The following is a 23,209-nucleotide window of genomic DNA, read 5'->3' as shown; positions in this document are numbered from 1 at the left end:
TAAATGATGTATAGGTATTATTTCTAACATAAGGCTTGAAAAAATAACGAAGTGTAATAATTTTAATGAATAGGTGGTTTATGAAAAGAGAGGTTTGGGAATTCCACGTTTCTAATCTTCATCTCAGAAAGCGCAACCGCAGGCCCACCTAGAGACTCACGCCCCACTCAGGCTCTCCTGCTCAGGGCTGTAGCAAGGCGGGAACACTCTTCACCTTCAAACCTGAATCCCCAAATGTCAACCTGCACCGAGGCACCTATGAGCATGGCAACTCTTGTCTCCATTCGGCAAGACCCCTCTAAAACCATAACACCCTCCAGCCCAGCCAGCCACCCTGAGCCAGCCCTCTCACCCTGGCATTCGGCATTTGTCACATAAAGAAAGCTTTGCAGAGTGCCACACACCCAGTAGCTGACTGTGAACCTCCCTCAAGGTCCTTGGTCTTTCGCCTGCTGTCACCTGATGTTACTACTGGGTGCACGTGGGGCCTGCACGGGTTCCTGGTGGCTCCTGCGGTCTGGAGCCTGGGACCTACCACCCTCCGTCCCCCCATCCCTCCTGAGAGTCAGAGCTGGCTGAGGACACTCTTACAGAGGAGAGGACATTTTCTTAGTCAAGGGTCTGTGAGTGGCTGGACTTTATTCTTGGAACCCCCTTTGAGAAATCATTTGGAAAGTGAGTGGTTCACTATTGTAATTGCGAACAGTTTTTAAAAATACGATTTCCTTCTTTATAAAGTGCTCAAAGTGCTGGACTTGGTGCATTTTATAAAGAAGGAAATCGTATTTTTAAATAGCACTTTTATATTGTGTTGTCCTCTTATGTTCTGAAATAAAATATGGAATAAGAATTGAGTGCAAAACTGAAATCCGAATTTATACTTCGAGATAATGTGGCCAAATACGTTTAGAAAGTCCTGCAACAATTCACAAGCCATGTGGACATGGTGTGGGGCTCGGCTGGGTGAGGGTTTTCTCCTCCCTCTCTGGAGGGAAGGTGGAACAGGGTGAGTTAAAATCCTGCTCCCCTTTCCTCCCACAGGGAGATGGCTAATGACCCACAGCTGGGATCATTGCTGCCTGCTCAGGACTTGAGTTACTGGATGTCGGAGGCTTACAAAGTGCTCTTTCTGAACGAAAAGGTAATTACAGTGTTTAAGAGCAGCTCCAGGAAGTGTGTATGGATTCTACAACTTTGTTTTCTTCTCTCTGGCTAATAGAAATCATCCAGCCCTCCCAATGAGGCCGCCTTGGGGCCAAATCCCCAAAGTGGCAGGCAGTCCGTGGAGAAAGCAATTCTTTGATGAAAAACCACCAAACATAAAACCATTTATCCATTCCTGGTCCAAAGAGCCAGTTTCCCTGAGAGGAGGTGGGACCACAGGGCTGGGCAGAGAGGGATATATTTGCTCTGTGCAGTCGTCATAGGAAAAAGAAGCAATGTCTCCTAATTTTGACAGACACAAGGCTCACTGGATTCAGAACAGCAGCTCTCAGAGCTGGACCTGTTCCCTTTTCTGAACTTCAGTTTTATTCTTATATTAAATTCTTCAGCAATACCTTTACCTTGACAAGAACGAATCATTAGAACACGTCTCCTCATGGCTGACCTCATGAGAGGAGATTTGAGGGCTTTGTGCTTGAGGCCCCAGGTCCCCCATGCTGTGCCCAACTTCCTCCCCGTTCCCTGGCTCCCCTTCCACGGGGGGCGGTTCAGACTCCTGTCCTCTGTCCTGGGGTGGCTCTGAGTGGCCTTCACTCCATCCTGCAAATCAGCAAGAGGGGTCTCCCTGCAGGCGCCCCACTGCTCACCACTTACCTGAGAGCAGGAGCCAGGTTGGGGCTGGGACTGAAGTTCCCCCTTTCGCTAGTGCTTGGCTTAACTCAGTCATCACACTGTGGCCGCTCTGCCCTCTCCCCTCTGCCCTCTGCCCTCTCCCGTCTGCCCGCTCCCCTCTCCCGTCTGCCCTCTGCCCTCTCCCCTCTGCCCTCTCCCCTCTGCCCTCTGCGCTCTCCCCTCTCCCCTGTCGCCTCTGCCCTGCTCCCTTCTCCGTCCTTGGCTTCCGCCCCCCTCACCCCTCTCTGCATCCACTCCAGCTTTTCCCCCCTTCACTTTCTCCAAACAGTGATTTTTTGAAACTAACATCAACAAGATCAGGACAACCGCAATCACTTTACCCGACTTGTCAGTTTCCTATTTAGAAAATTCAGACTATGGAGTGGAATTGGCTCCTCATGGGACCCATGGTAAGTTTTTAATTTTTGAATTCACAATCAGATGATTTGGTTAAATTTTACATCCTCGTGTAGCTCCCCTACTCAACAACATTAACTGTGTATTCCTAGGAGTTTTCAGTAAAATTCAAAATATGTTTAAAAAGAAAAAATTCTAGACCAACTATCACCTATAACTGAATAAAACAAAGTATTTTATTATAGCCAAAGGGTTTTTCTGACTTGTCCAGCACACCAAGGTAATCAGTCACATTTCTTAATATTTTTCTGTGAATGTCCCTGTCTGAGATGGAGGAAATAGCTGATCATAAGTCTAAATAGCAGGACAACTTCTGGGAGGAAAGGAAAATTAACTTTATGTATATGAAACTGATTTTCAGGAGAAAATGCAGACTCAAAGAAATGTTATTTTCATATTATAAAAACTATACAAAATAGAAAAAAAGATGAAATCACCTTGAACAATACAAACATCATAATTCAACCGTCGCGAATATTTCAGTGTAATTTTTAAATTTCTTCTCTACACTTACATATCTGTATAGTCACCTCTATAACATACAGGCAACTACGTATCTGCTTTTCATGTTTATAACTCGATTATAAGCATAACTCCCTATTTCACATAGGTGTTAAGCCTTCATTGAGAGGAGGAAGAATCCAAGTTTTTATAATTTTATGGTCGGCTTCCTCATGTATTCTTTGCTTTTCTGTGCTTGACTCCTCCTCACACACTGGCTGCAGCTGGAGGAGACAGAAGCTACTACGAGGATTTCAGGTTCTTTGAGTTTCAGGCGGACTCAGCTTCCAGGGGCGAATACTCCACCTCTTGCAGCTCCTTCTTCCCTGCTGCGGGCGAGAGGGGGTCCTGGCATGGTCTGTGGCTGGCCGTGGAGGCCGGGGTCTGTGGCTGGCCGTGGAGGCCGGGGTCTGTGGCTGGCCGTGGAGGCCGGGATCTGGTCTCTGAAATCTGGTGGCTCCTGGGAGATGGGCACCACTGGGGGCTGAGCACACTGCACTCCTGCCACTGCCTCTGGCTGGGGACCCTCTGGAGCAAAGCCTCGACACCCCAGACGGCCTCCTCAGCCACTGCATGTGGTCTCCACTGGAACCCCCTGACTTACTTAGGAATCCTGACTCAGAGGCGGCTGCAGGTCTGAGCCGGGGCTGTGGCTTGGCGGACAGGCACCCACAAGGCACCCGCAGCCGCTCTGAGGCCCTGCTCTGAATGCTCTGCCTTTAGATTCCATCCTTAGCATCAGGAAAGAAAAGACCCGGCTTGTGAGCTCCTCGTCCCACCTTCTTTCACTCCAGACGTCCATCTCCATCTTTCTCCATCAGGGACTTTCTGGGCAGGACACTTCCTTGATCACATCCCCAGTTTTCCACCCAGGACTTTGTGAAAACTCCTCCAGGCCTGGCTCTTGGTATGTCAAGAAAAGTTTAAGGGATTTAGACAGTACATACATATATGTACACGTGCGTATGTGTGTGTGCGTGTTTAAGGCATTTAGACAGTACATATGTATATGTACACGTGCGTATGTGTGTGCGCGTGTGTAAGGGATTTAGACAGTACATACGTATATGTACACGTGCGTATGTGTGTGCGCGTGTTTAAGGGATTTAGACAGTACATACGTATATGTACACGTGCGTGTGTGTGCACGTGTTTAAGGGATTTAGACAGTACATACGTATATGTACACATGCGTATGTGTGTGCGCGTGTTTAAGGGATTTAGACAGTACATACGTATATGTACACGTGCGTATGTGTGTGCGCGTGTTTAAGGGATTTAGACAGTACATACGTATATGTACACGTGCGTATGTGTGTGCGCGTGTTTAAGGGATTTAGACAGTACATACGTATATGTACACGTGCGTATGTGTGTGCGCGTGTTTAAGGGATTTAGACAGTACATATGTATATGTACGTGCGTGTGTGTGTAAGGGATTTAGACAGTACATACGTATATGTACACGTGCGTGTGTGTGTAAGGGATTTAGACAGTACATACGTATATGTACACGTGCGTATGTGTGTGTAAGGGATTTGGACAGTACATACGTATATGTACACGTGCGTATGTGTGTGCACGTGTTTAAGGGATTTAGACAGTACATACATATATGTACACGTGCGTATGTGTGTGTGCGTGTTTAAGGGATTTAGACAGTACATACATATATGTACACGTGCGTATGTGTGTGTGCGTGTTTAAGGGATTTAGACAGTACATACATATATGTACACGTGCATGTGTGTGTGCGTGTTTAAGGGATTTAGACAGTACATACGTACATGTACACATGTGCGTATGTGTGTGTGCATGTTTAAGGGATTTACACAGTACATACGTATATGTACACGTGCGTGTGTGTGTAAGGGATTTAGACAGTACATATGTATATGTACACGTGCGTATGTGTGTTTAAGGGATTTAGACAGTACATACATATATGTACACGTGCGTATGTGTGTGCGCGTGTTTAAGGGATTTAGACAGTACATACGTATATGTACACGTGCGTATGTGTGTGTGCATGTTTAAGGGATTTAGACAGTACATACGTATAGGTACACATGCATGTGTGTGTAAGGGATTTAGACAGTGCATACGTATATGTACACATGTGTGTGTGTGTGCGTGTTTAAGGGCCTTAGTACATACGTATATGTATACGTGCGTATGTGTGTGTGCGTGTTTAAGGGATTTGGACAGTACATACGTATATGTACACATGTGCATATGTGCGTGTGCGTGTTTAAGGGATTTAGACAGTACATACGTATATGTACACATGTGCGTATGTGCGTGTGCGTGTTTAAGGGATTTGGACAGTACATACGTATATGTACACATGTGCGTGTGTGTGTGCGTGTTTAAGGGATTTGGACAGTACATACGTATATGTACACATGTGCGTGTGTGTGTGTGCGTGTTTAAGGGATTTGGACAGTACATACGTATATGTACACGTGTGCGTGTGTGTGTGTGCATGTTTAAGGGATTTGGACAGTACATACGTATATGTACACGTGTGCGTGTGTGTGTGTGCGTGTTTAAGGGATTTGGACATTACATACGTATATGTACACGTGTGCGTGTGTGTGTGTGCGTGTTTAAGGGATTTGGACAGTACATACGTATATGTACACGTGCGTATGTGTGTGTGTGTGTTTAAGGGATTTGGACAGTACATACGTATATGTACACATGTGCGTGTGTGTGTGCGTGTTTAAGGGATTTGGACAGTACATACGTATATGTACACATGTGCGTGTGTGTGTGTGCGTGTTTAAGGGATTTAGTACATACGTATATGTACACATGTGCATATGTGTGTGCGTGTTTAAGGGATTTAGACAGTACATACGTATATGTACACATGTGTGTATGTGTGTGCGTGTTTAAGGGATTTAGACAGTACATACGTATATGTACACGTGCGTGTGTGTTCGTGTTTAAGGGATTTAGACAGTACACACATATATGTACACGTGCGTGTGTGTGTGCGTGTTTAAGGGATTTAGACAGTACATATGTATATGTACACGTGCGTGTGTGTGTGTTTAAGGGATTTAGACAGTACGTATGTATATGTACACGTGTGTGTATGTGTGTGTGTGTTCAAGGGATTTAGATAGTACATATGTATGTGTATATGTACATGCGTGTGTATGTGTGTGTGTGAGCTCATACAAGTACTTATTTATCCACTTACTTTTCTCCTTACAGCCATGACTTTTACACGTGTTTTGGTGGGAACTCAGTTATCTCATTCCGTCAGTCAGGGCGGCAGTGATGCCTCTTCCTTTAATTTGCATTTCCACCCTGACAATCACATCTCCCTGAGCAAATGGCTATTTCTGTATGACATATGAGGGGAAAGATCACATATGAAGGAAAATAAAAGAGAAGAGCACACAATTTAAATAGACCTTTAAGTGATCTCTTTTGCATGGATATTCACTTTGTTTATTCATCTTTCCTGGACATGTGTTGGGAATGGGATTAACTGGAGGGTGCAGTACAGAGCAGCATTCCAGAGCCAGCTCTGTGAGGGTTTCAGGCGAGAGCCGGTGCCAGGGCTGCCAGGACTTCCGTGCTTGTCGTCGTGGGGCAGGGATGGATGCCTGATTTCAGACGGAAGAACGCCACTCTCATCAGCAGTGGAACTGAGTCGAGTCCTCAGTGGCCCTGTGGAGTCTTGCAGGTGAATGCTCCAGTAAGCGACGGCCACCCCCGAGGTGTTCCTGAGATGTAGAGATAATTCCAGCTGTGCTGTGTGCTGTCTAACACTTTGGGTTCTCAGTGATGTGGGTGGAGAGATGGTTCCAGCTGCACTGTGTGCCGTCTAACATCCTGGTGTTCTCGGTGATGTGGGTGGAGAGATGGTTCCAGCTGCGCTGTGTGCCGTCTAACATCCTGGGCTTGTTCCTGGTGTTCTTGGTGATGTGGGTGGAGAGATGGTTCCAGCTGCACTGTGTGCTGTCTAACATCCTGGGCTTGTTCCTGGTGTTCTCGGTGATGTGGGTGGAGAGATGGTTCCAGCTGCACTGTGTGCCGTCTAACATCCTGGGCTTGTTCCTGGTGTTCTCGGTGATGTAGGTGGAGAGATGGTTCCAGCTGCACTGTGTGCCGTCTAACATCCTGGGTTCTCGGTGATGTGGGTGGAGAGATGGTTCCAGCTGCGCTGTGTGCCGTCTAACATCCTGGGTTCTCGGTGATGTGGGTGGAGAGATGGTTCCAGCTGCGCTGTGTGCCGTCTAACATCCTGGGTTCTCGGTGATGTGGGTGGAGAGATGGTTCCAGCTGCGCTGTGTGCCGTCTAACATCCTGGGCTTGTTCCTGGTGTTCTTGGTGATGTGGGTGGAGAGATGGTTCCAGCTGCGCTGTGTGCTGTCTAACATCCTGGGCTTGTTCCTGGTGTTCTCGGTGATGTGGGTGGAGAGATGGTTCCAGCTGCACTGTGTGCCGTCTAACATCCTGGGCTTGTTCCTGGTGTTCTCGGTGATGTGGGTGGAGAGATGGTTCCAGCTGCGCTGTGTGCTGTCTAACATCGTGGGCTTGTTCCTGGTGTTCTTGGTGATGTGGGTGGAGAGATGGTTCCAGCTGCGCTGTGTGCCGTCTAACATCCTGGGTTCTCGGTGATGTGGGTGGAGAGATGGTTCCAGCTGCGCTGTGTGCTGTCTAACATTCTGGGCTTGTTCCTGGTGTTCTCGGTGATGTGCGGCAGAGGGAAGGCCCTCACACTTTGGGGTACTTTTTCTTTAAATTAGAGATGATGATACACAGCTGGGAGGTGGGTGGGAAAGTGGGCGTGGTAGAGATGAGTCAGGTGAGAGCATTTTGCAGACACCCAGGAGCTGTAGAAACCTGAGTTGTTGCTATAGAAGTCCTAGATATCTTCCTGGATAATTCTCTTTCACATAATTGACATAACGCTTCTCTGTCACACCCAGGAAGTCCTGGTATTGTATAGATAAAATCAAAAAGTTATTTCCATTTTACCCAGACCCAGTTTTGAAAGGCCACAGGATGCCAGGATATTCCTCTTTTGTTCCTTTCCTGCTGTGATTACGGATGGGAGGATGGGATTTCAGCTTCACTGTGCTGATGGGCCGTGAAAAAAGAAACATCAGTGACCATCCCCAGAAACAGCGAAGGGGGGTGGGAATCAGTCAGTTAAGAAATCGAGCAAGTGCTCGCCCTGTCTCCACCTCAGTCTCCCACCTGCAGGCGAGAGGCCTATCCGTCCCACCTCTAAGCCTCTGTGACTCTAGGCCAGCAGGGAAGCTTTTGGCATCATGCGTGGCTCCGCTGTCCCTGCCTCCCAGAGCAGGGAGGACGAGGAGCACAGAACAGGGGTCCATCAGGGCTGTGGCTGGTGGAGGTGGGAGGCCCTGGGCTTGGACTCCACAGCCAACCAGGAGCCTGGAGCTCCACACAGCCCGAGTTAGAACCAGGACTGGCAAGAGTCAGACAATCTCCCCAGCATGTCCAGCTTTCAGTTCTGAAGAAACCAGCCAACAAAGATACTTGAGCCTTTGCAGTTCCCACGTGCCGGAAAAACTGGTACATGCTTGAGAAGCGTAGATGTACAGAAGAGAAAGCCTCTCGGGTGGGGTCACCGCAAAGAGGAAAGGGCGCACGCAGGTCACTGCAAAGAGGAAAGGGCGCACGCAGGCGCAATGCACAGATCCACGGGCAGCATCTGGACAACGTGCACTGCTCACAAGGCGAACCTTCGCTCAATGCTCCTGGAAGCTGGTTTCCGAGTTCACGCCAGCTCACAACTGACCTTCATGCTACACTTTGGGTCCCGTGAGGGCGGCTGCTTCCCCCTGCTCACTCTTGGGCAGCTGGAGCCTAACATAGAACCTGGCATGTGGTAAGCGTGTGCTCAAACTTCACGGCGGGCTGAGGGTGCAGGCACGTGCTTACCACACACTCAAACCTCACGGCAGGCTGAGGATGCAGGCATGTGCTTACCACACACTCAAACCTCACGGGCGGGCTGAGGATGCAGGCATGTGCTTACCACACACTCAAACCTCAGGGCGGGCTGAGGATGCAGGCACGTGCTTACCAGGCATTCAAACTTCACGACGGGCTGAGGATGCAGGCAGGTGCTTACTACACACTCAAACTTCATGGCGGGCTGAGGGTGCAGGCACGTGCTTACCAGGCATTCAAACTTCATGGTGGGCTGAGGGTGCAGGCATGTGCTTACCGCACACTCAAACTTCATGGGGGGCTGAGGGTGCAGGCATGTGCGTACCAGGTATTCAAACTTCACGGCAGGCTGAGGGTGCAGGCACGTGCTTACCACACACTCAAACTTCACAGCAGGCTGAGGGTGCAGGCACGTGCTTACCACACACTCAAACTTCACGGCAGGCTGAGGTTGCAGGCATGTGCTTACCAGGTATTCAAACTTGATGGCAGGCTGAGGGTGCAGGCACGTGCTTACCACACACTCAAACTTCATGGGGGGCTGAGGGTGCAGGCATGTGCGTACCAGGTATTCAAACTTCATGGCGGGCTGAGGGTGCAGGCACGTGCTTACCACACACTCAAACTTCACGGCAGGCTGAGGGTGCAGGCACGTGCTTACCAGGTATTCAAACTTCATGGCGGGCTGAGGGTGCAGGCACTTGCTTACCACTCACTCAAACTTCACGGCGGGCTGAGGGTGCAGGCATGTGCTTACCACGCATTGAAACTTCAGGGCGGGCTGAGGATGCAGGCGTGTGCTTACCACACACTCAAACTTCACGGCAGGCTGAGGGTGCAGGCATGTGCTTACCACGCACTCAAACTTCATGGCGGGCTGAGGGTGCAGGCACGAGCTTACCACACACTGAAACTTCACGGCAGGCTGAGGGTGCAGGCATGTGCTTACTAGGCAGTCAAACTTCACGGCGGGCTGAAGGTGCCTGCTCCCAAGCGATCTCATGCAGCCTGCACTCAAACTCCACATTCCAAAAGTACCTACTCATCTGCCTAGATGCCTGCAGGGCTGGCTCCGATCTGCTTGTCCTGAAATGTGTTAACTGCCTTTTCATACCTTTTTTCATTGCCATGCCAACTGTGAAAGACTCCAGCCCCTTTCAGATGAGGCCCCCAGCTCGGAGATCCACCCTCCAGGAGGTGCTGGGCAGACGCGTGGGGCGGCCTCCACCTCCGGTTTCCTCCCTGTTGCCTCCCGCAGCCTCTCATTCAGAAAGAAACGTGTTTCCGGAAGCTGTGCCGTTGCCATGGAGCCTGGATGGCTTTGTCAGTTTCCTTATTCGCAGCCTTATCTCATCTCCAGACCCACTGTGCTCCTGGACTCGCTGGCAGTCCCAGCTCTCGCCTTCACTGTGGTCTGTGGACCCCTGCACTGAGCCTCGTGTCCTGTGAAGTCAGGCTCTGAGGGTCTCCACGGCCTCCTCTCACCAGAGACCCCCGCATCTGCCGCGAATATAACCTAACACTCGAAACCTTTCTCAGTGGCTTGTGCCACCTTTTGAACTTACAATGTTGCTTTGTAGTTCCTTTTATCTGTTGTACGCTTCAGTTAACAGCGCAGTCGACACCTCCCCGGTGTTGGCATATTCTATCCTTCCACGTCCGTGTTGTGTGTTTTCGTGGCGTGTCACTGACTCCCCCCGCTGGGGCCCGCGTCTCCTCTGTGCCTCCTCGTTTTGCGGTCTCTCCACGTTGCCTGGATGCTCACTGTGCACCTGTCTCACTACAGCACCCTCGACGCTGGCGGGCGCCTGGCTCAGCTGTTTCAGTAACTTTATGTTTATTACTTGGGAGGATATTAGCCTAGATTTAATTAATCTCTATGGCAGCATTTTACTTTTTTCTTTTATTTCATTTTGGAGACAGCCTGGGCTTTGTGGCCAAAGCTGGAGTGCAGTGGCGATCTCGGCTCACTGCAGCCTCTGCTTCCCAGGTTCAAGAGATTCTCCTGCTTCAGCCTCCCGAGTAGCTGGGACTACAGGCGTGTGCCACCAAACCCGGCTAATTTTTGTATTTTTAGTAGAGACGGGGTTTCGCCATGTTGGCCAGGGTGGCCTCGAACTTCTGGCCTCAAGTGATCCACCTGCCTTGGCCTCCCAAAGTGCTGGGATTACAAGTGTGAGCCACCGCACCCGGCCTATGTTGCTTCATTTTAAATGTCCAGTTGCGAAGCTGTGGGTGCAGTAATGGAGCTGATTTCTCAGCTGCTTCAGCTGAGTGATGTCCAACAACTGAACACAGGAAGCCTCAACGCAGATGCTCAGGCGGGGGCGGCCGTGGAGACGGAATATTCTCTGGCCCTTCTGTGTTAAGAAAGCCTTCAGGTTGCTGATTATAGAAATGGATGTTTTTAGTCAGCAATGCAGCTCCACTCTTGAACGGAAGAAAATCCTGTTTTCAGCACCACGTATGCCTAAAGCATCAATTATTTCACTCCCAAATCAGCTGTGTTGCCACCACATTGAATCTGCTGTGAAATAACAGTGTCTGCCAGCACGTGGGTGTTTGGTTAAGTATTGTCTTTTTATAAAATATCTGCTTTATTGATACCTTTTCCTTTGGCTTAAGTCATTAATGATGTGTTATTCTGGCCTTGTCATGGATCTGTCAGTGGAATTGCACTGCAGGTGGCTTCTTTGTGGAGTGACAGCAAACGGCATTTGGAAAGTGTGGCTGTTCACCCTGTGGCTGTCCCAGGGCCACACACTGATTGGACTGGGGGCAGGTGCCCCACAGAGCCACATGGGTTTAAGCCGAGTCTGCCTAAGTGTGGAACCGTAAGTACAGAACGAAGGAAAACAAAACCTGAGCATTTTCTCAGAGTTAGGATTGTTCTTTTGAAAATCTTGGGCCAACTGGGATGACCGAGATTTTTATCCTCTTACTAGTTTTTTTTTTTTTTTTTTAATGTTTTCTATTTCTAGTGAAGAACTAGAAGGAAAATATGCCCTTAAACGGACAAGTGTGTTATGGACAGAATGTGTGTGTCGCCCTGAAATTCGTAGGTTGCAGCCTCACCCTCAGCGGAGGAGATTAGGGTTTGATGAGGTCGTGAGGGTGGGGCCTCGTGCTGGGGCGAGTGTCCTTGTGAGAAGAGGCACCGGATCCCACAGGCTCCCTCTCTTCCTGGGCCCACACAGAGAAGCCGAGCCCTGTGGGTGCAGTCAGGACGGTGGCCGTGGCCCCCAGAGAAGGTGCCTCAGGCGAAACCAGCCCTGCCGGTGCCTTGGTCTTGGACCTCAGCCTCCAGACCTGTGGGAAGCGAGTGTCTGCTGTTCAAGCTGCCCAGTGCATGGTATTTTGTTACAGTATCCTGGGCTGACTAGGACACAGGCCTGGGAAAGTTTGCTGCTGAAATTTTGAATGGCAAGAGTGACAACCAAAATTAAAATGATCTGTACGAAGTGACATGCTTGTTCCTCATTCAATTTAACATAGCGTTTATAGAGTATTGCAATGCTATTATCTTGATTCTTCCGTAAATATTGGGCAGAAATAGGGCAGATAGGAGTTGTTCCTGTTTTATAGACAGAGAACCTGAGATGTGCATTGCACATGGCCTGTGCCCTCCTGGAACCCAGGAGCAGGTGGAGCCCTCGTCTTCCCACCCAGTGACCTCCCCACCCCGCCAACGGGCATGGGAGCCATTGCCATGGCCTGGGATCCCTCTACCTGCGGAAGCTAAGGAAGGGGCAGGTTAGATGAAGGATGGCACAGGGAGATACCGGAACGCTGTGCAGGGATTCACTGTGATGCTTTCAAATCATTTTAGTATGGAGGTGTGCGGACGCCTGTGAAATATTTTACATCCTGCATCTTTCCTTTTGAGAATTTTAACCTGCACCTGGTGTGTGTGTATATGTGTGTAAATACATGCATATTTGCACTTGTATTTATATTTATATTATTTATGTTACTATTTAATATAGTTTGGCTATAAATCTTTTCCTTTATGGTCACAACGTTGGTGTTTTGCCAGGAAAATTTTTTTCTTTCCCGGTATAAAGCCATTTTCCAAGGTTATCTTGTAGGATCTTTGTTTTTTCACCCTCCTGTTCATTTCCACAATCCACCTGGGGTTTGTTTCGTGTGAGCCTGAGGTGGGTTGAGTTTCCTTCTTTTCTCTACGTGCGTTTGATGATCCAGCGCCGTGGGGTGGAGGCTTTCAGAGACATCCATCACAGGTGGGTGTCCCCGCCTGCCTGGCTGCGAGGCTTCTCCACGCACCCCCTTTGCTGGTCTTAGGGTCAGGACCTTCAGGGCACAGCCAGTGCCCTGGGCCCCTTTCCCAGCCCCTTCACCTGTCCTCGGCTTCTGCAATTCCATATAAATTTCAGAATTTGAAAAACTTTACAAGCACAAATTCTGGGCAATTAATGATAATTCATTGAATCTACAGATTTATTTGGCAGTAAAAGATACCTTCACAACATTGAGTCAGTGGCCCTGTACATAGTTTGTAAATTTGTTCCAGGTATTAAATGTTTTGTAGTGCTGTTTTATTTTTTGTTTGTTTCTGGATTATAGAAATATAATTACATTTAAAAATTTGACCTTTTATCCAGAAACCTTACTAAATTCTAACAGTTTATCTTAATTTGTTTTGGACTTTTAACATGCATAGTCTGTCATTTGTGGCTTAGGTTGATTTTCTTTCTTTTCTCTGCGAATGCTTTTATACTCCCAGTGCATATTGAAAAGCCAAAGCTGCAGCGTTGTGCGATGGATTCCGTCAGAGTTTGGCGCGTTTTTCTTCGAAGTTACGGTGCAGGTGACTGAGGACAGTTGTTGCGAGCGCTGCTTCTTGGTTCCCCCGGAATGGGAGGCGTCACGTGCGGCTTCCCGGAGGCCACCTCAGGGAGGATCGTGTTTCCATGCACAGCGAAGGATCTGGGCAGGTAAATCAAATCATCACAGCAATTCGGGATTCGTTCAGGGCACAAAAGAAAGCCAAAGGACAGAGATCTTTTATTCGTTTCCGTAAGTTTAGGCTCTTGCTATGCATTCTTTTATTTTGATTCTGGAGAAAATAGTACAATTAAAGAAACCACTTTGCCAAGTGTTTAAAAAATGCAGAATTCAGTAGCCATCCTCAACTATTCCTATGCTCAGAAATTAACATGTGCTTCACGAGGACATGAGGCATTGTTCGATCATTTTTCCGTTTGTGAATCAAACGCTACCCAGCCCTTGGGCGTCAGTGAATTTTCTGAATCTCCTGAATGCCTTTGAGCATTTCTCTGGAGAAACAGGTGACTTGTGTCATAACTGGTTCACTAGACTTAAGTTCCCGAGATTCCAGGTGTTTGCAACATGACGAAGGCAACATTCAGTCCAAACTCAAACTATAATATCTTAAATTCAATTAATCAAAGGCTCGATGAAAATAATTGCTCTTTTTATTATTCATTCATTCAACAAATGTGAATTAAGTGCCCATTATTTGCTGGGCACTGATGTGTCGGAGACACAAAGGTGAAAAGCCTTAGTTGGGGCCTTCTAGGACCAAAGCCATGGGCTGTGCAGACAGCCAGGGTCACAGGGCTGTGGAACAGGCTGGGGTTACATGGCTATAGAACAGGCCGGGGTCACATGGCTACGGAATAGGCTGGGGTTACATGGCTATAGAACAGGCCGGGGCCGCACGGATATGGAACAGGCTGGGGTTACATGGCTATAGAACAGGCCGGGGCCGCACGGATATGGAACAGGCTGGGGTTACATGGCTATAGAACAGGCCGGGGTTACATGGCTATAGAACAGGCCGGGGTTACATGGCTACAGAACAGGCCGGGGCCGCACGGCTATGGAACAGGCTGGGGTTACATGGCTATAGAACAGGCCGGGGCCGCACGGCTACGGAACAGGCTGGGGTTACATGGCTATAGAACAGGCCGGGGCCGCACGGATATGGAACAGGCTGGGGTTACATGGCTATAGAACAGGCCGGGGCCGCACGGCTACAGAACAGGCTGGGGTTACTTGGCTACAGAACAGGCCAGGGCCACAGGGCTATGGAACAGGCTGGGGTTACTTGGCTACAGAACAGGCCAGGGCCACAGGGCTATGGAACAGGCTGGGGTTACTTGGCTACAGAACAGGCCAGGGCCACAGGGCTATGGAACAGCCCACGACTGCACAGCTACAGAACAGGCTGGGGTTACATGGCTACAGAACAGGCCAGAGCCACATGGCTATGGAACAGGTTGGGGTTACGTGGTTACAGAATAGGCCAGGGCCACAGGGCTACAGAACAGGCCAGGGCCACAGGGCTATGGAACAGGCTGGGGTTACGTGGTTACAGAACAGGCCAGGGCCACAGGGTATGGAACAGGCTGGGGTTACATGGCTACAGAACAGGCCAGGGCCGCAGGGCTATGGAACAGGTCAGTATTACAGGGCTACGGAACAGGTGCTGCAACAGTGAAGCTCAAGACAGGCACCCCAGACAGCCTCAGGGGGCAACAAGGGGTCCCTGTGGGGAGTCAGCCAGGCAGAAGGCACAGATCATCCCACAGACACCATGGCACAGGCAAGAGGATCCAGAGGTGAGAAGGAACATGCGGCATGTTGAGAGAACTGGTTTGCGCAGGTCTCCAGGCCACGTCGGAGGTAGGGGGGCACCTTTCACCCACTTCGCGCTTCTTTGCCGTCTCGCTGAAGTTTTCCTTATCTTTCTAATGACATAATCCATCATTGATGTCTCTCATCCCTGCCTCCAGGCTGTGGAGGATGGGACAGGCCCTGGGTTCATAGCCCCAGAGCTGTGTGAGGAATGTGAGTCTCAGACTGTGCGCTCCTCATGGCTGGGGCCATGGCATGTCACTGATGGATTTTGAATTAACTGGTGATTAGAAAAATCCATAAAACACACACAATGGATGTGTAGAAATGGCACTCTGCAATTCTGCCCCCAAACTCAGGGCCTGTGTGGAAGGCAGTGGAGGCTGGAGCTGGGCCAAGAAGGATGGACTCCCGCTGTGCTGCCTCCCAGCTGTGAAACGTGGGCCAGGAAAACAAAGCACTTTGGGTTTCAGTTTTTCTTTAAATAAAAATGGAAATACTAACACCCGCTCTGCAGGGTGGTTGTGAAAATTTTAAATGTCTATGTTTGGAAGTCACTCTGTGTGATGTCTGGTCCAATGTAGTGGCTAAATAATAATAATACTAATATTTGTATTAGTAGTAACGATGTCACAGACACACTCCTTCCTTGTCACTGACAGGGCCAGCCCTTCATCTCTCTTCTTGTTTCTCCACCTGAGGTGACGAAAGTGTATCCTAAAAGAACACAGGCTTTGGAATCAAAATGGTCTGTGGTCCTACGCCCCACCATGGACTGACCGTGTGACTTTGGACACTTCAACTTCTCTTAGCATCAGTACTCACATCAGTGAAATGGGGAGATTAATACTTACCTGAAGGGATTTACTTTGGACCAAGTAAAATTATTATACTGATCCAGGCACCTGGTAGAAATTCCATACATGCTAGGACGTTCCCTGTCTTCCTACACTTGTAGGAATAATCTCATAAATACCACAATGGGTATTCAAATACAGGAATATGAGCTAGAGTTTCACCCTGGTGGTTGAAGGCCAAAAATGATTTGGATGTTTGGGACTGACATGATTGGAGAAATGAAAGCAGGACCCCAGCATCCAGTTTTCCAAAACACAGGGCACTGGCTGGCCCTGTGGCTGGGAGAGAGGCCCCTCTTTTCTAGATTTGAGAGCTACCCACTGGGCCTGAGGCCAGGAGAGAGGCCTCTTCTTCTAGATTTGAGACATGTGGCACCAGCTGGCCCTGTGGCTGGGAGAGAGGCCTCTCCCTTCTAGATTTGAGACATGTGGCACCTGCTGGCCCTGTGGCCAGGAGAGAGGCCTCTTCTTCTAGATTTGAGACATGTGGCACCTGCTGGCCCTGTGGCAGGGAATGAGGCCTCTCCCTTCTAGATTTGAGACATGTGGCACCTGCTGACCCTGTGGCCAGGAGAGAGGGCTCTTCTTCTAGATTTGAGACATGTGGCACCTGCTGACCCTGTGGCAGGGAATGAGGCCTCTCTCTTCTAGATTTGAGACATGTGGCACCTGCTGACCCTGTGGCAGGGAATGAGGCCTCTCTCTTCTAGATTTGAGACATGTGGCACCTGCTGACCCTGTGGCAGGGAGTGAGGACTCTCCCTTCTAGATTTGAGACATGTGGCACCTGCTGGCCCTGTGGCCAGGAGAGAGGCCTCTCCCTTCTAGATTTGAGGCATGTGGCACCTGCTGACCCTGTGGCCAGGAGAGAGGCTTCTCCTTTCTAGATCCAAGAGCACCTTGCAGGGTCAGCTCCAGCAGCATCATCCTTCCCTCAGCACGGCACCAGGAACTGCAGGGACTTAACCCTTGGTGCCTTCATCAGTGTTGGCTGAGTGAACCCTGATACTATCTAAAATAATGACAAAGTGCATTTACTTATCAAAACAGCCTTATAAGTCTGGGAATAGTGGTAAAGAAATCACCCTGACAGCCCTGAAAGAGAGAGAGAGAGAACCTCTGAACAAAAATACAACTTTCCAGTTATTTTCCAGTTTGTGGTAAAATTCAAGATCAGGAAAAAATGTGTGTATCACCGGATCAGTTTTAAATATTGAGGGGGCACATGGTAAGTTCTGGGGCACTGCCCATGTCTGTCCTTGAGTGAGTGCTGCTGTCTGGAGGGCTGCCTTCAACCGCTGACTGACCTGGCCAGAGGTGAGCGAGCTCCATCTTCACAGCCTGTCTGTCAGGGTGGCACGGGCATGGGAGATGCTGAGTGGCCCCTCACACACCTCAGCAGTGATGGGCCTGAGGGACCAGCCTTTCCTAGCTCTCTCTGTCTGCAGGAACTGTTCAAAAGCTTGGGAAGATTTTTGCATTTGGAATTCTCTTCAAGTAGTTTGATGAGTGTATTAGTCTGTTTTCACACTGCTATGAAGAAGTACCTGGAAATGGGTAATTTCTAAAGCAAAGAGATTTAATTGACTCCCAGTTCTACATGCTGGGGAGGCCTCAGGAAACTTAACAATCATGGCAAAAGGCAGAGGGAAGCAAGCTTGGGCATTCTTCACGTGCCAGCAGGAGAGAGTGAAGAGCAAATGGGGAGGAGCCCCTTATAAAACCATCAGATCTCGGGAGAACTCACTCACTATCACGAGAATGGCATGGGGGGAACCGACCCTATGATTCAATCACCTCCCACCAGGTCTCTCCCTGGGCACATGGGGATTATAAAGATTACAATTCAAGATGAGAATTGGGTGGGAACAAAGGCAAATCATATCATTCTGCCCCTGGCCTCTCCCAAATCTCATGTCCTCACATTTTGAAACACAGTCCTCCAAATCCTTAACTCATTCCAGCATTAACCCAAAAGTATAAGTCCAGAGTCTCATTTGAGACAAGGCAAGTCCCTTCCGCCTATGAGCCTGTAAAACCAAAAGCAAGTTTGTTACTTTCAAGATACAATGGGGGTACAGGCATTAGATAAATGCTCCCATTCCAAATGGGAGAAATTGGCCAAAACAAAGAGGCTACAGGCCCCATGCAAGTCCAAAATCCAACAGGGCAGTCATTGAATCTTAAAGCTCCTAAATAGTGTCCTTTGACTCCAGGTCTCACTTGCAGGTCACACTGATGCAAGAGGTGGGCTCCCTGGTCTTGGGCAGCTCTGCCCTGTGGCTTTGGAGGGTACAGCCCACTTCCTGGCTGCTTTCATTGGCTGGTGTTGAGTGTCTGTGGCTTTTCCAGGTGCATGGTACAAATTGTTGGTAGATCTACCAATCTGGGGTTTGGAGGATGGTGGCCCTCTTCTCACAGCTCCACTAGGCAGTACCCCAGTAGAGACTCTGTATGGGGACTCCAACCCCTTTTCCTCCAACTCCATTTCCTTCTGCACTGCCCTAGCAGAGGTTCTCCATGAGGGCTCCATCCCTGCAGCAAACTCCTGCCTGGACACCCAGGCATTTCTATACATCCTCTGAAATCTAGGTGGAGATTTCCAAATCTTAATTCTTGACTTCTGTGCACCCACAGGACCAACACCATGTGGAAGCTGCCAAGGCTTGGGGCTTACACCCTTCTGAAGCAATGGCCTGAGCTGTAAACTGGCCCCTTTTAACCATGGCTGGGATGCAGGCCACCAAGTCCCAAGAATGCATGAAGCAGCATGACCCATTTTTTCCTTCTAAGCCTCTGAGCCTGTAATGGATGGGGTGCTGCTGTGAAGGTCTCTGTCATGCCTTGGAGACATTTTGCCCATTTTCTTGACAATTAACATTTAGCTCCTTGTTACTTATGCAAATCTCTGCAGCCAGCCTGAGTTTCTCCCCAGAAATTGGGTTTTTCTCTTCTATCACATCCTTAGGCTGCAAATTTTCCAGACTTTTTTGCTCTGCTTCCCTTTTAAGCATACATTCCAATTCCAAACCATCTCTTTGTGAATGAATATAACTGCATGCTTTTAAGAGCACCTAGGTCACATTTTGAGTGCTCTGCTGCTTAGAAATTTCTTCCACCAGATACCCTAAAGCATCTCCATCAAGTTGTAAGTTCCACAGATCCCAGGGCAGGAGCAAAATGCCAGCAGTCTCTTTGCTGAAGCAGAGCAAGAGTCACTTTTGCTCCAGTTCCCAACAGGTTCCTCATCTGCATCGTCACCTTTGCTCCAGTTCCCAATAAGTTCCTCATCTCCATCTGAGAGCACCTCAGCCTGGACTTCATTGTTCACATCACTATCAGCATTTTCGTAGTCTCTAGGAAACTCCAAACTTTCCCACATCTTCTTGTCTTCTTCCGAGCCCTCTGACTGTTACAGCCTCTGTCCATTACCCAGTTCCAAAGTCACTTCCACATTTTCAAGTATATTTATAGTAGCACTCCAATCTTGGTACCAATTTACCTTATTAGTCCATTTTCACACTGCTGTAAAGAAATACCTGAGACTGGGTAATTTATAAAGGAAAGAGGTTTAATTGACTCACAGTTTCACATGGCTGGGGAGGCCTCAGGAAACTTACAATCATGGGGGAAGGTGAAAGATAAGCTTGGACCTTCTCAGATGGCAGCAGGAGAGAGGAATGAGGAGTGAAGGGGGAAGAGCTCCTTATAAAACCATCAGGTCTCCTGAGAACTCACTAGCATTAGAACAGCATGGGGGAAATATTCCCCATAAGCCAACCACCTCTGACCAGGTGTTTCCCTAGACACATGGGTATTATGGGGATTACAATTCAAGATGAGAATTCGGTGAGGACAAAGCCAAACCATATCATGATGCTTTCAAATACAGGATCTTATCCAGCTTTTCTGGCTAATTTTTGGAGGCTAGTTTTTCACAGACCCTTGGTGAGACAAGCAAACTTGGAAGCTGAGGCTGAACTGACAGTCATGACAGAATAGTAGCTGAGTGGATCTGCCAGCCCCTCACTTTCCTCAAGCCCAGCATTCCAACATTATTGAAGGAATCCATAAGTCAGGCTCCTGGAGGCCATGCAGGACAGAAAGTGATTGTACATTCATGGTTAATTTGAGTCTTACAATGATATCCAGGAAAAATGGTTTATTAGTAGTTTAGCAGAACTGGTCCTCAATCTGATGTCTTCTGATGTCATATCCTAAAGCAGCGGCCCTTGATCTTGACTACACATTGGAATTAGCTGAGAATCCTTGAAAACACACCAGTGATTGGTCTGGCCCCAGAGCACCTGACTTAGAATCGTCCCTGGGTTGGTTGTCAAGGGAATGAAGACAGAGAAAACTCAAATGCCTGTGGTGCCTGAAGTCTGGGACTCCAGTGGTAATTTCAAAAGAGATCTTGGCATTTCAGTGGTTCCACAGTGGCAGGAAGCATGCAGGTATGGAGTGTGGATGTGTGGCCATCTCTTCCATCCATGCTCAGCTCCAGCCATAATGTAGGACTGTGTGGCTGAGGAGAAAAAGTAATATGCATATGAGTTATGAATTTGCTGGGCAAAAGTTAAGCTTTCAAAATCTTAAATGCAGATTTTGCAAAAATATCCCAAAACATTAGCTTATGAAGTGCCACGTTTTGCCATGCTTTTACAATCATAAAGCTTTAGACGAAATGCAGCTGCATCGTAAAATATGTTGCTGCCAATATGGTCATTCATGCAGTGGACAGCAATTACATTATGTGTTGAACTAAACACTTCCAAAGGAAATGCGATGAGGCCCAAGGAGCCCCAGTTAGAAGTCATCCTTCAGGCCTCAGGACACATGGAGCTCACAGCCTGTGTGATGTGCTGGGTGGAGACAGTGGCACAGACAGTCAGCAGGAAGAACAGACCATGCTTGGTCTCTGTGCAGATGGTGGCGATCCAACCTTCCACACAGCACCTGACCTCTCCTGGCCATCTGACTGTAGGGTTGTAAGTTCACAGTTGTGAAATTTAAGAATGAAAAAGCAGCCCCTGACAGCCAGGAGTGGCCTTGTGCCTTGGGGACATGCTTTGTACTCTCCTGTTGGACAACTCGGAGAACATAAACGTCAGACAACGCCAATCATGATTTAAGACAAAAACGACCCCCCAGTAACCACCCAGAGTACAGACAAAACGGGAACATTGTTCAAGCCACAGAATCCCCAATCCCCCCTTCCAGCTAATGTGAGGGGTGGCTACATCTTTACTGAGTTCTGCCCAGTCTCGTCTTCCCTCTTCCTAAAGAGGATATATTTGAGACCAAATTATAAAATTACTCCTGCTTCCTGAGGAGATCCAATCCACAGAAAATCCTCCTTCCCTAACCCCACCCCCAAATTACCAAGCACAAGCCAAACCCTATGATAAGTCCTTCCTGATACCCCCTTCCTGACAACCTGCGGCTCCCCAGGGTGAGTCCTCCCTGCTGCAACCATTCATGATCCCAGCTGTCCAACTGCAGGTGTGCTCCTGGGGTGTGGCTGGAAGGCATTAACGGCATTTATACAACCGAAATTACCCTTGATTCTGTGAGTTAGACATAATATGCTAGGGGACATGTGTGGAATTAACACAGTCATTCATTTCTAAAACTTGAATTAAAGGAATGTGGTCCATAGTTCAGGGGAAGCTTGTTAGTTATTTATCAAGCAAGATGCTATAAAAGATCAAATCTTATTTTGCTGCTGGGCACAGGTGGTGAAGCTCCTTTAAATCTTCAGCCACTGCTTGAGTAGTCGTGCTTGATGTAATAGTGATGACGCCACTTTGCAAAACAGGAAGGGCAATAAAATTAAATGTTAGTGCTTTTGAGAAATACTGACAACGCGCTTGCTGGAGTTGACCTGGCCAATAATCATGCTGTGGAAACCTTAACTGACCCAAACCAGTGGACCTTTTTCCTTGTGTGGACCTCACATACATGTCTGTCCCTGTGCCTCCGGGTCCCAGCAGAATGCCAGAGAGTGTCACCCTTACTATAAAGGCTAACACGACTGAGGCTCACTCTGGATTGGCTGCGTCTGGTTTCAGGGTGTTAGTTTAATTGACCTTGGCTGTATTATGGGCAAGAAGCAGAAGCGCAACTCCACTTCAGCCTGTGAGCAGCAAGGAAGGACTGGTGACCCTCTCAGCTACCCCGGCTGGTGCTCAGTCCCTGTCCCAGTGGCTCCAGATGCCAGGTCCTCCTCAGGACACCCCCCCCAAAACCCTCCAAGCCCACGTCTACTCTCCCTGCAGTTCAACCCCTCACCTGCACTAGCCCTGCTGTGAGATGACCACGTGTCTGATGGGCCCTCACTCAGAAAGACCTATTTGCATTCGGCCACGTCCTCCAAAGCATGTCTTTGGACAGGACTTCATCCCTCACGGCACGTTTCATAGGTTCCTCAGTGGCAGGAAGCATGCAGGTGTGGAGTGTGGAAGTGTGGCTGTGTCTTCCATGCACACTCAGCTCCAGCCGTAGTGTAGGACTGTGTGGCTGAGGCGAAAAAGTAATATGCATATGAGTTATGAATTTGCTGGGCAAAAGTTAAGCTTTTAAAATCTTAAATGCAGATTTTGCAAAAATATCCCAAAACACTAGCCTATGAAGTGCCATGTTTTGCCGTGCTTTTACAATCATAAAGCTTTGGACGAAATGCAGCTGCATCGTAAAATGTGTTGCTGCCTGTATTGTCATTCGTGCAGTGGACAGCAATTACATTATGTGTTGAACTAAACACTTCCAAAGCAAATAGTTTTCTAATTATTGAAGCCATCTTTTGATGATACTGGATATTCAATCTTTTCAAAGTTTTGTAAATGAGAAGTTTTTTTAAATAGAGTTCTTGCTGAGTTTATGGAATCTTGTTTTATTTCCCTCCTCTGACTTAAAAAAAAACTTTCTTTTTAAATCCCTCAAGTTTTAAATGTGGGATGTAGGAGGAGGCATGTTATTGGATGACTCAATTGTGTGAAAGAGTTATGGTCCAGGTGAGAGGGGACTGA

This window comes from Pan troglodytes, chromosome 12, assembly GCF_028858775.2.
Source record: "Pan troglodytes isolate AG18354 chromosome 12, NHGRI_mPanTro3-v2.0_pri, whole genome shotgun sequence".
Lineage (NCBI taxonomy): Eukaryota > Metazoa > Chordata > Mammalia > Primates > Hominidae > Pan > Pan troglodytes.
This window is presented reverse-complemented; position numbering follows the sequence as displayed.